This window comes from Rhinopithecus roxellana, chromosome 18 (genome assembly GCF_007565055.1).
Source record: "Rhinopithecus roxellana isolate Shanxi Qingling chromosome 18, ASM756505v1, whole genome shotgun sequence".
In the NCBI taxonomy this organism is placed as follows: Eukaryota; Metazoa; Chordata; class Mammalia; order Primates; family Cercopithecidae; genus Rhinopithecus; species Rhinopithecus roxellana.
Window position 1 is genome coordinate 65,893,326 of NC_044566.1, and position 14,674 is coordinate 65,907,999.

Consider the following 14,674-nt stretch of genomic DNA (forward strand, 5'->3'; position numbering starts at 1 on the left):
TTTTTTTTTTTACAACAACCAGTCGTGTAGTAAAGATAGGCTTAAAAAAGTGGATATTGATTTTTTTTTTACACCAAAAGTGAGATCGTTTCAGTATGAGTTTTCTGAGAAAATGTTAAATTTAATCTTAGAAGAGTCTGACAAAGTAAATGAAATGCATTGTTTAAAGGTTTGACAGGTATTTTTCCCCTCATTTAAACTTATAGAGACTATGATCAAATTTTTTTTTTTTTTTTTTTTTTTTGAGACGGACTCTTGCTTTGTCACCCAGGCTGGAGTGCAGTGGCGCGAACTCGGCTCACTGCAAGCTCTGCCTCCCAGGTTCACGCCATTCTCCTGCCCCAGCCTCCCGAGTAGCTGGGACCACAGGCGCTGCCACCACGCCCAGCTAGTTTTTTGTGTTTTTAGTAGAGACGGGGTTTCACTGTGTGAGCCAGGATGGTCTCGATCTCCTGACCTTGTATGATCACATTCTTTATGAATACATAACCCATTTTACTCCTTCACACTCTTTGTATTAGGGTAAAACTGCTGATGGCTTGCTAGGATGTCAGATGTATCACTTCACATTAGATTTATCTGTGAGTTACAAAGGCCTGAAAAACAGTAGGTTAAACAGGATAGGAAAACGTTTATTCCTCAGGTAAGTGTGCTCAGAGCAAAGGAGTCCAGGACTTGGAAGTGCCTGCATCGCCATATGGAATACAGACTGATGCCTTGGTGAAAAACCTCCTCCTCATAGTCCAAAGTGGCTGCAAGAAGTCCAGCCATCTCATCTGAGTTCTGATCAAAAGTGTGAATAAAGTAGTGAAAAATGTCATACCCTGTCCTTTCAAGGGACATTTCTGGAAGTTCCATCCATTTGCACTTAAATCTCTCTGGCCAGAATTTATACCTAGATTCCTGGGATCCTGAAGAGTATGATGTTTTAGTAGGGTGAAATACTGTCCAGAATAAATTCTGTTGAATGCTGTGCAATGCTTCTAAGGAAGAGATGGGGAAGAGATGTTTGTGGTCACAAGGACTGCTGGTTCCTTCGCGTACCATAAGCGTACCGTGGCTGCTCTGAAGGACATTAAGATGGGGCAACTGTGGATGCCCTGGCCCTGGGCAGAGAGAGGCCTGGGCTGCACAATAATAATGGTAGCAAGAAAGTGAGAAAACACATGAGCAGTGTTTCCCAGAGCTGGCACTTTCAGAGCCATTATCTCAATCAGTCCTTACAATGACGTTCTGAGGTAAACAGTATCCTCGTGCCGTGGACACTTATGGTATAACATAAATTTTCTAAAATAATTCAATCCATAAGGGATGAGTCCCTCATTCTGGGATCTGAGTTAAAAGGCTGCCTGCTGTCTGCTGGGCCAGGCGCCTTGGCATCTCTCGTGGTAGTGAACGCTCTGCTGGCTGGTCCCGCAGGGAGGTGGGGTCATCCCTGCCCCTTCACCTGACCTCGCAAATCCCATGATTTTTCTTTGCTCATATCCTTTACATCTGTTCATTCCCTATCTCTGCCACCACCACTATCTCTTCCCCTGGATGGTTGCAGTGGCCTTGCGAGTTACATGTGCTTATGACATTCTCATATTCCCTTCCAAACGATCCAAAATGTAAAGCCAGGTACATCCCTTACCTCCATCAAACCCTTCTGTGGCTCCTCTTGCCTTCTTGATAAAGCCAGCTTCTGGGTCAAACCCCACCCTCCACAGTCTGGTCCTGACATCCTCTCTCTTACTGGTGCTTTTTCCCATAAGCTTGGGCTTCCGAGCAATTTTGAGCTACTTTCATTTTCTGAATTGTTCCCCTCCTCCTCTGTCTCTCTTTTTTGTGCTTCCTCCATCGAGATGTCCTGTTTGCCTGATTGACTCCTGTCCACCCCTCAGGGTTCGAGAGAAGCTTCCACAGAGAAGTCCATCCCTTCAGAGGCTGGCTCGGGGCCCCGGCTGTGTGTTTAGCTGTGTTGCATGGTCAGCTCGTGCTCATCTCCCCCGGTAAACAGCTAAACCTCAAGGGCAGTGCATTAACTGTGTCTTTTTTTTTCTGATGCTTTGACATCTGGGTCCTGTGGACCCTGGAGAGGCTGCCCCTCCCAGGGTGAGCCAGGGTCTGTAGGGTTAAAACATTTGCCTGCAAGCACACCCTCTTATGCAAACCAACCAATGCAGAGCCCACACCCCGCACCTCCTCCATCAGGCTCCCGTCCTCTGGGCCACTGGAATTCCCCTGATCACCCCAAGGTTAGGGACCAGACAACTAGGAACAGCCCTATGCCAGGGCCTGCTGAAATGATTCAAACCAGCTGGTCCTGAGCCTGTCCACCCTGCTCTACCTGTTCCTTTCTATGGAAACCACAGTAATGCCTCCTCCCCACCACGTCCTCCTGCTCCCGATGCCGGTGGTTCCCGTGTGCCCTGTGTGGTTTGGAGTGCCCTCTTCTCTTGGGAACTGAGGAACACACTCTCAAATGGTGTTGTCTCCTGAGCAGTTGGCCTCATCATACCTGAGTAAGACTGCAACCTCCACTGTCAAACAGGCGAGGGCTTTGTCTTCTTCCCCACAGCACCGGGTGTCCTCACAGTGCTTGACACACAGCAGGTGCTTCGTAGACACTTATTGAGTGATTGGCTGGAGGAAAGAAGGGGGTGGTTGAGAGAATCCAGGAAGACTTCCTAAAGGGTGTCATTCAAATGGTGCATCAGGGGGAAGCAGGGCTCTCCAGGCGCGATGCCTGGGAAGGACGTCCTGGGAGGCTCCGCAGCCATCCTCTCTGCCTGGGATACTGTTGGCTTGCCTGCCTTTCTTAGCTGTCCACACATCCCTGAGATGTGTGCTCCCTGCCCACTCAAACTGAGTAAAAGCACTCAATTATATGGATTGTCACAGCATTTTGTCACTCTCCTTTTGGTACCAGGAACAGTTTGTAATTTTATACTTGCTTGTGTAATATGATGGCTGGTCATGTCCCTTCCTCTAGGTCATTAGCTCTCGGAGGGCAAAGACTTGGCTCATGCCTGTAATCCCAGCGCTTTGGGAGGCCAATGCGGGCAGATCACGAGGTCAGGAATTCGAGACCAGCTTGGCCAACATGGTGAAACCCTCTCTCTACTAAAGATACAAAAAAAAATTTTTTTTTTAGCTGGACATAGTGGCGCATGCCTGTAATCCCAGCTACTCAGGAGCCTGAGGCAGGAGAATCACTTGAATCCGGGAGGCGGTGGTTGCAGTGAGCTGAGATCACATCACTGCACTCCAGCCTGGGCAACAGGGCGAGACTCCGTCTCAAGAAAAAAAAAAGAAAAGAAAAAAAGTTCAGTAATATTTGTTGGATAGATGAACGCATACATTTAGGACACAGAGGGTGTTTTAGAGTCACTGAACAATGTGGTCCCCACCGGGGCGTGAAAGGAGATGCCCTGGAAAGGTAGGCTGGGGCTGGGTGAGGTAACCCTGCGTAGGTTCCAGTCCTGCAGCTGCCATTTTGGAAACAACCATCTTCTAAAGAGAAGGTGAGACCATTGGTGAGGGTGGAAACAGGGGAATGAGGAGGAGGTGGCAGGGCGCTGGAGAGATGGAAGGGTGTTCTGAAGTGTGTTTCTGCAATTCTATGGAAGGAGTTGAGGTTGAACTCCTTACGAATATGTGTCGCCTTTTTTTCTGGCCTCAACTCCACAAACAGTGTGAAAGTGCTCCCGGTTCTAGTGATGGGAAACGTAGTTTCAGGGTTCATTCGTCTGCCCCTTGTCAGCAGTTTTCCACGGGCCCTCTTTTTTTTGGTAAGTCAGAAAAGATACACATAAGAAAATACAGCACATTTGAGAAAAATGCATACAAGCCAAATGCAGATCCATTGTTTACTGAGCTGGTGAAGCCAAGGCTCCCTTGCAAGGCTGCATTATGAGTCTTTTAGAATTGATCCTATGCTTGTGTGTTGCTGTATGAAGTGCTCCTGTGATTAGGTTTTAAACAAAGACAGTATGAAAAGGAGAAAATCTGATCCCAGTTTTTCTATTTGTAATAAAAAATATTGACAAAGAAAACTTAAAGGGCAAAATCTCGAATTCTTAAGTCTCTAATCACACACACGTACACACAAGGTACACATTAATCCACCGCCCTTTGTGTGAGGGAAGGCCACTATGTCACAATTTCCCTTTGCTAACAATTCCATGTTATCTCTTAACTGGAATGGATTTAATAACTGGGAGACTGAGAGCCATTGAGCTTTGATGACCCTTTAGTGGCCTCAAGTTATAGGACAAAAACTACCGAGGAAGTATCTTCTAAGGACTTTGGTGATTTCCGTAAATGACTCCACTTTAAATTGCTAGGATTGTGTAGCCTCCTACAATTACTGGTGTTCTAATTTCCTGGGACTAATTTTAGAGGGTGGAAGATTTTAATCATGGAAAGGAATTGTTTCCATTGTTCAGACTAACTTCAGACGCAGAGTTGAAAACCAGTGCCAGAGAGAGCCCCCAGAACATTCCACAGGGACTGGGTGGGCCCGGCCCGGGGCCTGCCTATCGCCTGAAAGAGAAAACCTGCCACGGAGCCCGGGCTTCTCTGATCCTCCCGCCAAACTTTGTCTCTCATTTAGCTTTCTTTGTGTCTGAGGATTTAGCGAAGGCCTCAGAGTGAGTTTCTGCATATCCTTTTTCCTCGGGAACCCCAGTGGCTGACAGGGCCCCTGGTAATGTGGCCTTAGGATGCTGGCCTTCTGAGTTCCTGTGGAGGGAGCAGGCATGGGGGAGGGTTGAAGTGTGGGTCTCTCTCTCTCTCTTTGGCGCCCGCCCACATAGAGCTTTGTGCACCTTTCTTTCTCTCTGTTCGCACCCCCGTGCCCAGGAGATGGGAGCAGATACCAGCAGGGCTTCCCATTCTAGCCCCAAGGAGTACCCATGTGCCTGGAAGGACATCTCAGTGTCCACCTTGTCCAGCCTGTCAGGCCGTGTGACCGCTTCAGAGCTAACTCACCTTTCTCTCCTGTCCGTGTGGATCTGCACCCCCAACCTGCACCATCTTCAGCTCAAGATTTTGGATTTATGGAAAAATAGCTATTTCATTGACTGTCACCTACTAAAGGTGAGCCACAAGTACCAGGTGATGGGCAAAGTCATTCTGCTGGTGTCTGTGGCTCCCTTCCCTGCTTGGTCTCCTATGCAAGACCTCCTGGTGGAAGGAAGCCTCTCACACTGATTTTTATTTGGAAATTCCCCATGCTGCCTTCCTGCCTGTGGAGTACTCAGTCTCTGCTTTGAAATGTCCTAGGAATACTTGCATTGGAAGAAAATACTCAACACAATACATTTCAATAGATACAAATTCAAAAGGAAACTCCCGGGTGGTGGGGTGGTCAGAAGACTGTATTAATAAAATTTACAGTAAATGAAAAATGAAGAGAAAATACACATATACACTGTATGTCTCCCACTAACTGTATTCATTCCTAATACATTTAATAGTGGTTCGTTTTCTTTCCTGTGTCTCTAATTTTTCTGTGAGGAACATACATATAGATCATGGAAAGGACATATGCTGAAATGTGTCGTTGCACACCAGCCTGGGGACGCTGCTCTGAGTCACACTTCAGGTCCTGGAATCTGGGCTCTTGAGCAAATGTTACAGGTTTTCCAGTCCAGGATCCTGCCTCATTTAAGCTGGTATTTTCCTGAATGCCCTTCCAGAATGCTGTCCACCCCTGCCTGAACAGTCCTAGTTAGAGGGAGGTCACCACCTTCCAAGCCACAGAGTCCCTTGTTGGGCAGCTTTATTGCTAGAAAGAAAAAGAATGAAAACCAGTGGGGTTAGGTAAAGATGAGAAGGATGGAGAGGGAACAGAAAACATTGCTAATATGTTGAATTTCAACTTTCTGGTGACGTCTAGATATTTGGCCCAGTTTCCCATTTGAGCCACACAGAACCAGGTGATCTTTCACAGGCTTGGCACCCTCTCCTCTTTGAGAGCCGAATCATGCTTCCTCTTCATTTCCACATTCTCAACATGCCAAGTTCCTTCAGTCCCTCATGAAACAGGCTTGCTTTTAGCTCCTCACCATTGAGTTACCTCCTTCTAGACGAATCATAGTCAAATTGTCCTTGAACAGTGTATTTCCCAGAGCCCAGCGTGGCGCCCTGCAGTGGGCACGGGCACGGGCAGTGCACTGCATGGGATTTTTCCTTCTCTCCATCCGGGTGCCATACGCAAGGGTTTTCAGCTTAGGGCAGCAATCGCGTTTTCAGTGGTTACATCACACTGTCAGCTTGCATTAACTTTGTGGTCGTCTCTGCTCCAATATCTCAAACTCATCGAGTGAGTCAGTTAGAACCAGGGTCGGGGAGACCTTTCCATTGTGTCTTTGTGGGGGCGTCAGGGGACATTAAGGCAGTCACCATATGGGACCGTAGGAGAGGAGCCAGGAGGGAGGAGCGGTTCTCTGACAGCAGGGCCTGCGGGATGAGGGAGCCGCACCTGCTGTGAGAGTCCCTTCAGAGCCAGTGCCCCTTTAGGTGTGTGCACACTCTCGGGATGACAGAGTTTTGCAAAAACTAAAAGCTTCAGCTGGGCGCAGTGCCTCACGCCTGTAATCCCAGCACTTTGGGAGACCGAGGCGGGTGGATCATCTGAGGTCAGAAGTTTGAGACCAGCCTGGGCAACATGGCGAAACCCCGTCTCTACTAAAAATGCAAAAATTAGCTGGGCGTGCTGGCGCCCGCCTGTATCCCAGCTACTCAGGAGGCTGAGGCAGGAAAATCACTTGAACCTAGGAGGTGGGGGCTGCAGTGACCCGAGATCGCACCACTTCACTCCAGCCTGGGCGACAGAGCAAGACTCTGTCTCAAAAAACCAAAAAGCAAAACTCTAAAAGCTCCTCCATGAGGGCCTCAAGCATCCTTGTGGTGGAAAAGGAGGTACGCAGACCACAGCAACTGGGGGCCCCGAGCAGTGGTGTGTCCGGCAAGTCAAGTGGAGGGGAAGACAGACGCAGGTGTCAGGGAGTGGGGAGCAATGGGGCCAGGGCCGCTGTCTAAAGAGGCAGAGTGGACTTGGAGAGAATTCTGGAGCAGTGAAGCGATACAGAGCAGGTGGCAGCCTTGAGTTTAGTGCAGGGACTGAGTGGCCCCATCAGGCACACATATGTGGGCAGTAGCAGCTATGTTGTGATCCGAGGGCCACAGGCCACGTGGGTTGGGACGAGGGCAGTCCTTCCTTACCTGGTTGTTTTCTTAGAGAGTAGAGTCTGAAAGGAGAGCAGTTCATGCCTGGAACAAAGCCCCACCCAAGTGCAGGTCACGGGCCATGCAGCTATCAAGGCAGATGAGAGGCTTCTCTGTGACCTCCGGGAGGATGTTAGAGGAATGAGAGGACCTCAGAATGGGGCCAGATGAGGTCCTGCCAAGGGCAGATAAGAGCCATTTGGGCTGTACATGGGACTTCAGTGGTATCCACAGATAATCTGGCCTGGGGGCTACAAGGTTTTTTTTTTTACCCACAGAAATGTTTTAAACTAACCATGCAACATTGTTTTAATAGAGGCTTTATGGTGAGAAATCACAGAGTAAAATCACCATTTAATTCTGTGACTTCCTGAACGGAGCTGGGTCCAGGGTAGACCCGCGTGTTTGGGTTGCGTGGAGTGGGCCACATCTGGGGTATCAGCAGTTCTGTTGAGTTCTTCCTCTCAGCGCGTGGGGCTCTCCTGCATGGGAGCCTCAGCCCAGACACTGGAAGACTTCCCCACACACTCTGGAAGACTTGGGGATAAAAACTGTTTGGTGCCCAGGTCAGACCATAGGGATGTTTAAACCTCGATTTTACCTTTCAGGTTTGAAAATCAGACCATTGTAATGTTTCATTTTAGACTTACTCGTGCTGTTGCCCTATTGCCGAATTTCACGTTCATAAGGATTTTACTGTAAAGGGGATTCTCAGGTGAGATTCTCTGGTTCACGCTTTGACATTCTAATCCATAAAATTAAGCAACAGATAGGATCACTACAAAAAACCCACTTAATATTGCTATGACGATGTACATGCCCCTTTGTAAACTCATGTGAATCATCAACATGTGTCTTCCTTCATGAGAATGTACAGATGCTGAAAAAGTCATTTTGCGCCGGGCGCGGTGGCTCAAGCCTGTAATCCCAGCACTTTGGGAGGCCGAGACGGGCGGATCACGAGGTCAGGAGATCGAGACCATCCTGGCTAACACGGTGAAACCCCGTCTCTACTAAAAACTACAAAAAACTAGCTGGGCGACGTGGCGGCGCCTGTAGTCCCAGCTACCCGGGAGGCTGAGACAGGAGAATGGCGTGAACCCGGGAGGCGGAGCTTGCAGTGAGCTGAGCTGAGATCCGGCCACAGCACTCTAGCCTGGGTGACGGAGCGAGACTCCGTCTCAAAAAAAAAAAAAAAAAAAAAAGTCATTTTGCACGTAACTTGGGTTGGAGATCTGTTTTAAGACATGTGACACATTTCGATTTAGAATTTTTCCAGAAGAGATTTTTAATTTACAGGCCATTGACTTGCCTTTTCTTTTTCTCCCCCTTACATTGTGCTGAACTTAAAACCCATTTTAGCTGTTATTTTTGTATTTATTGGATTGCAACCCTCTTAATGAGATTTAAATGAAAAGTCCTGAAGTGCCCAATCTAGACTTCATATTGCGCCCACATGGCTTGCTGAAGCAGGTACCGTACCAGCGGGGGTCCCTAGCTGTCACAGCTGTACGAGCCTCCTAATTGCTTGTGACATGGCACTGCCTTTTGATCTTGACCATGTTCTCCTAATTATTTAATCTTTGACAACATGAAAACATGTTTAACCACATACCATGAATAAAGATCTAGCACGACTTTTCTCCTGAGGCCTAGTTCAGGCTGCATATTCTTTATGTGCACAGCAGCTAAGGCAAAGAAAAAAAAAAAAAAGGTTGATTTCCTGTAATCTGTTGAAGGGGAACTAGGGGATGGGGGTGGTGTGTGTGCGTGTGAACATCCCTCCAGCCTCTCCCACTCTAGACGTCTTCTCCTGAGACTTTTCTTGTTTGTTCTGAATCACCCCTGGAGTTGTTCAGTTCTCAAATGCACTGTTTTTAGGCTGACACTGTCTGACAATTTTTTCTAGCCTAGGGAAGGCAGGGAGTGGGAACTCATTGTTAGACAAAGAAACAAGGAATTGATTCTGGTGTGTTACACTTGCGCTCTTCTATTTAGGAATATTTACATTTTATTTTATTTAATTCCCGTGTCTGTTTTCTTCAATGATTTCTACGCTGCTTGTTGGTAGGGCCCTTACTATGTCATCTATGAATCACCTGTGCTTAAAAAATAATTGCTATGTGAATGAATGAATGAGCAGATGAGTAAATTTCATCAATCAATGAATGAATAGTAAATGACGTTTGTCTTGGAGGACTTTGCTAATGCCATATGTGTACCTACTGAGGCATCTCTGTGAAAGTCTCAGGAAAATCTGCATCGTTTCTTATTGGGGCATCTTGCTCTGTGCTCTCTCTGCATCTCTTCTTAATTATGGCAAAAAGAATATACCACATAAAGATTTTCCTCCTGGGTCTGAACAGTACAGCCCAGTGTTCTGTAACTGACAGAGGCACGCCAAACTGTTTTGCCTGGGGCACCAATATCCACCACATATACTAGAAGGATTTATCTCAGCTCTTAACCTACTGCCATTTCCTGGCAGAATTGTTTGCCAGGGTAACAGGCTGCCTATGTATTTTGTTTAATATTTGTTGGGTAGAGGGTGAGGGTTAGAGTTAGGGAATCGAGGCTGTGTGGGAATTCTCACCAGTGGCCTGGAAATGGAATACATCACAGGTTGCAAACTTTTCTGCAAGGATCAAGCTAATAACATGTCAGCCTTGTGGCCTTGTAGGTCTCTGTCACAGTGGCTCAACTTTGCGGTTATAGCACAAAAACAGATCTAGACAATGCAAAATGGCCATGGTGTGTTCTAGTAAATCTGAAATTCGAATTTCTTGTGATTTTTCCATGTCATGAAATATTATTGAACTTTTGATTTCCTCCGCTGATCATTTAAAAATGTAAAATCCATTCTTAGCTTGTGGACTGTAGTTGGCTGCCCCTGCAAGGCAGCGACAACATCTACTTATTGTACTTTGGGGGACCCATGAGAAGACTGCAGTGAAATGGAGCAGGACAAAGACAGCACCCCTACTGAGGAAGCCTTTTGCATGCAAGGACAGCATTGTCGTGAAGGACAGCATTGTTGTTCACCATAAACTGCTTTTCCATTGACTTCCAACAAGTTGTTAGTGGGTTTTTCTGTTTGTTTTTTTGTTTGTTTTGAGACAGAGTCTCACTCTGTCGCCCAGGCTGGAGTGCAGTGGCGCGATCTTGGCTCACTGCAAGCTCCAGCTCCCAGGTTCAAGCAATTCTCCTGCCTCAGCCTCCCGAGTAGTTGGGACTACAGGCATACGCCACCATGCCCTGCTGATTTTTGTATTTTTAGGAGAGAAGGGGTTTCACCATGCTGGCCAGGCTGGTCTCGAACTCCTGACCTTGTGATCTGCCTACCTTGGCCTCCCAAAGTGCTAGGATTACAGGCATGAGCCACCGCGCCTGGCCCTGTCGCTGGTTCCTGTTTGCTTTTGTTTTTTGAGACGGAGTCTGGCTGTGTCATCCAGGCTGGAGTGCAGTGGTGCAATCTTGGCTCAAAGCAACCTCCACCTCCTGGGTTAAAGCGATTCTCCTGCTTCAGCCTCCAGAGTAGCTGGGATTACAGGGGCACGCCACGGCTAATTTTTGTATTTTTAGTGGAGATGGGGTTTCACCATATTGGCCAGCCTGGTCTCAAACTCCGGACCTTGTAATCTGCCTGCCTCGGCCTCCCAAAGTGCTGAGATTATAGGTGTGAGCCACCGCGCCCAACCCTGTCAGTGGTTCTTAAGGCCATTCTTAACTTTAGCATTCTACCTTTGGTTGTGTTGCCCTCTGAGACTGCATGGCCTTTAACAGGCCAGGAGCTGGACCTTCAAAGTCCCAGAGTCGTCTCTGCAGAAGGCATATTTCAGCCAGCATCCTGTTTTCTGTATAAGATTTTATCATGACTGTTGTGCCTGTCAGTTTGGCTACGGAGAAGAGATGCTTTGGGATTGGAACAAATTATGCTATGGTGTCTATGCCATTGAGCAGCTCCACAGGAGTGATTGGAGAGGAGAAGGATCAGGCAGTGGAAGCCAAGAGGTTCCCTGGACTTTAATGCCACAGTGTTCGCCGCACACTTACAGGGGCTACAGGTCTTCTCTAGTCTGTGTGTGGAGTCTCAGCTGTCCTATTTGTACCAATAACATAAAGGGAAAGTGTGAAAGAGGTTCTTTTTGCCCTTCCCATAACAGCATTTTTTTTTTTTTTTTACTCTGAATGAGTTAATCAAGCCATCACATATTCCCATGCCTTTATCATTAATTAGGTAAAAGTCTGGACTTCATGCCTGCAAGAATTGATAAGAAACCAATCCTTGGGATTTTAGACTCTAATTCTTTTTTTCTTTTTATAAAATTACTTTTGAAATGAAAGGAGATAGAGGGAAAATATGACATTGAGTCGTCTCAGACCAACTTCATCCCATGACGTTTTAATTTCAGGAATATTTTGCCAGAACTCATTCCAGAATTGGACAAAAAAATAGAGTAAGTCTAAGGAAAGATTTACCTGCTTTTTTTTCCCCAATTTTTTGCCAAGTCCTCTGTTCCAACTCCCATTTGTCACACAGGGCCACATTATCTGATACTTACGCCTGAAAAATAAGAACGATGCATTCACATATAGATGGAAAGTTATTTTCTTAGAAATTCAAGGAGCAAAATCAGCTGTCAATAAGCTTTTAGAAGGAAAGGAAAGGATTGCTAGGAATGTGAGTGTGATGGATCATTTCTAGTAATATTTGAGACACTATTTGCAACACCTGTCCCAAACTAAATAAAACATTATATAGAGCGCATGGAGCAACTTCTGCTCACATCTCATGTTTGCTGCGGGAGTACAGAACGCACACACACTCATGTCATGGACACATGTGTCAAATTGATCGTACTCCAGAATCTGCATGATCAAACAGTGCTGAAGTAATTTTAGTCCTTGACATAATCCACTTCTCAGTTTCAGGACCGTTTAAAGCTGTTTCTGTGAATACTGACTTAAAGTCACCCATGTGTGCAGAATAAAGAATGGAATGAGAAACATCACACGGCAGCAGAATGCAGAGGGATCTCTCATTTCAAAACAAAACTGGTATTTGGGTTTGCCATGACTGCACAACTGTACTTCTGCACAAGTGTCTTCGCTGCAGGCACATGGTTCTTTTATTTAAAGGTTTAGAGTGGGGGTCAGGGTCTGTGCTGATTTTATGGATCAATTTTTTAAAACTTGTATGATATAAGGAAGGGATGAATCGAATTTCTTTAAATAATTTCCATACAATGTTATTTATTCTCATCACTTTAGAAAAATGTGCTTCATAGTAATCATTTGTTCTAGGTGGGCATCACATAGAACTGGGTAAGTGGGTCCAGTCTCACCCAGTCCATGCACCCATCATCTGAATAAGACACAGCAACATATAGGGAGGCACAGTATGGCTCAGCCTGCTGGGATAGAGTTGTGTTTGTCTCCGTTTTAGTGAATTCTTTCATTCACATTTCTCCATTGACCATCCTTCTCAATATAGAGTGTGTGGGAAATAAAAGCCTAGCAACATCTCAAAGAAGTGAGTTTTCAGGAGAGTTAGAAAACAACTACAAAGATTGACAAAAGAAACGTTTTCTGGGAATCACTACATGGGAGGATTTACTGAGTTTTGAGGGTACACTCATGTGAATCTGCAGGTACATTTGTTGTAAGGTTTGTCCAGACAGTAGGACAAAGTGGCTGAGACAAAAAGGAGTCCTAACTGCTTCAAGGCTTTCCACACCTGGGCAGATAAACTGGCGATGGGAAGTAGCCAGACCTAATACAGAGGTGGCAGTGAGGCTTGGCAATCCAGAGAATATTTGTCATGGCTCCAGGGATTTGGATCCAATTTTTAAATAATAAATATGCAGGCCAGACAAAAATGCACCTGTGGGCTATGATTTGTAACCCACGAACCAAGTGTTCGTTGGGGGCAGGGTGTGTCCCCATAGTCGAACCACCCAAATGCACAGACAGAATATTTGAACTCTGTGCAGCGAACAAAGGACTATAAATAGAGCTGAGTTCTGGAGTCACTGCTGAATCTTGGCAAAGAGATCTCAAGATCACAATCAGAGAGGGAAGGCATCCAACGAGCAAGAGGAGGAGGAGGAAAATAACAGCTCAAATGCTTCAGGAAGGTGGACAATTGCTCATTTATCCACTCGTTTGTTCTTTCTTTTTAAAAATTGTTGCTGGTTTTGAGTAATATGTTGCCTGGTTCCATTATTCATAAGGTAGTCATCTCTCTGGAATGATGTCAAAACAGAATAAAAATGGTAAACATTGGTCATCTGTGCTTTGCCCTGCTGGGGTCATTCCTTGCTTTCCTGAATGCATTTAGGAAGAAAATTATTTCCTTGCTGCAGAGACTTTGTGTCTGTTGGGTGGTGGGACTCTGGGGATACAGTGTTGATGTGGCTGCCTCAGAAGAAGGAAAATCTTCTTACTCTGCACTTTCTAAGGAGAAGGGCAGCTTCAGTGAGTGGCTGAAGCTGTGAGGGCTTTTCAGACATCAGATGGGTGACTTTTATGAACCTGTAGAAGATAATGTTGCATCGTGCTGGTGCTTTACATTCTAAAGAGCATAGAAGACACAGAGAAATACATTTCCTTTTACAGTAAAAAAAAAAAGGAACAAAAACTGATGTGCAGGTCCTCTTGATATCAAACCTGAATTGTGTGTCTGATCAGTGTTCCCTAGAGGATGAACGTCAGGGAAGGATGACAACTGTAGGATGACAATTGGGAAATGAGGTGCAGGATGGAATCTTGGAGAACCACAGACCTTAAAGAGAAAATGTCATTTCCGATGGGAAGATGAGGATGAAAATGGCTTTCAAGCCACAGGACCCACAGGGTTGGGCGGTGACATCATTCCAGCGCCATTCTCTTTCCCCTTGCCTTCTTGTCTTTCTCCTCGCTCCTCTCTTTTGTTCCCTGGTTTTCTTTCCACTTCCTGCTGCTTCCTAGGAGACTCAGGAGACTGGACCCAGAGCTTCAGCAAGTGAGTCTTTCCCACCCTGTTCTACTCATTTTTCTCAACCCAGGTCTGAAGACCACCTTGAGGGATGACAGGGTAATTCAATTTCCAATCCCATTTCATTCTCAGTCTCTCGGTAGAGACTACCAACAAGGCACCAATTAGGGGAAACAAGAGGCCCAAGGAAAACAGAAGTTTGCTACTGTATTGCCTGTGTGTGTTTTGACATTTAGTTTGAACTTCAACCTGGCCTGTGCTCCTTTGGGAGCTTTTAAAAAGAAATAAACTTCGTCTCATTACCATCAGATACAATGATGGGGGAAATGGGCTGGAAAAACCCTGAATCTTTTCTGAGCCCTAGTTTGCGCTTACAAAGAGAAGGGCAAATTCTTCACTGCTGTGCCATTCAGCTATTATGTTTAACAATCTAATTAGAAAGGCCGGGTAGCCTATTCCCATTGTAAAAGCTAAGACAGTACA

The 14,674-nt window shown here is 46.1% G+C and overlaps 1 long non-coding RNA gene across 1 annotated transcript in view; it reads left to right on the forward strand.

The window, feature by feature from the left end:
- The first annotated feature begins 4,489 nt into the window (after window positions 1-4,489).
- LOC104682614 overlaps window positions 4,490-14,674 on the forward strand; it is a 65,493-nt gene continuing 55,308 nt past the window's right edge. The window contains exon 1 of the long non-coding RNA XR_750715.2: window positions 4,490-4,634. This is a non-coding gene — a long non-coding RNA (uncharacterized LOC104682614). The remainder of the gene's footprint in view (window positions 4,635-14,674) is intronic.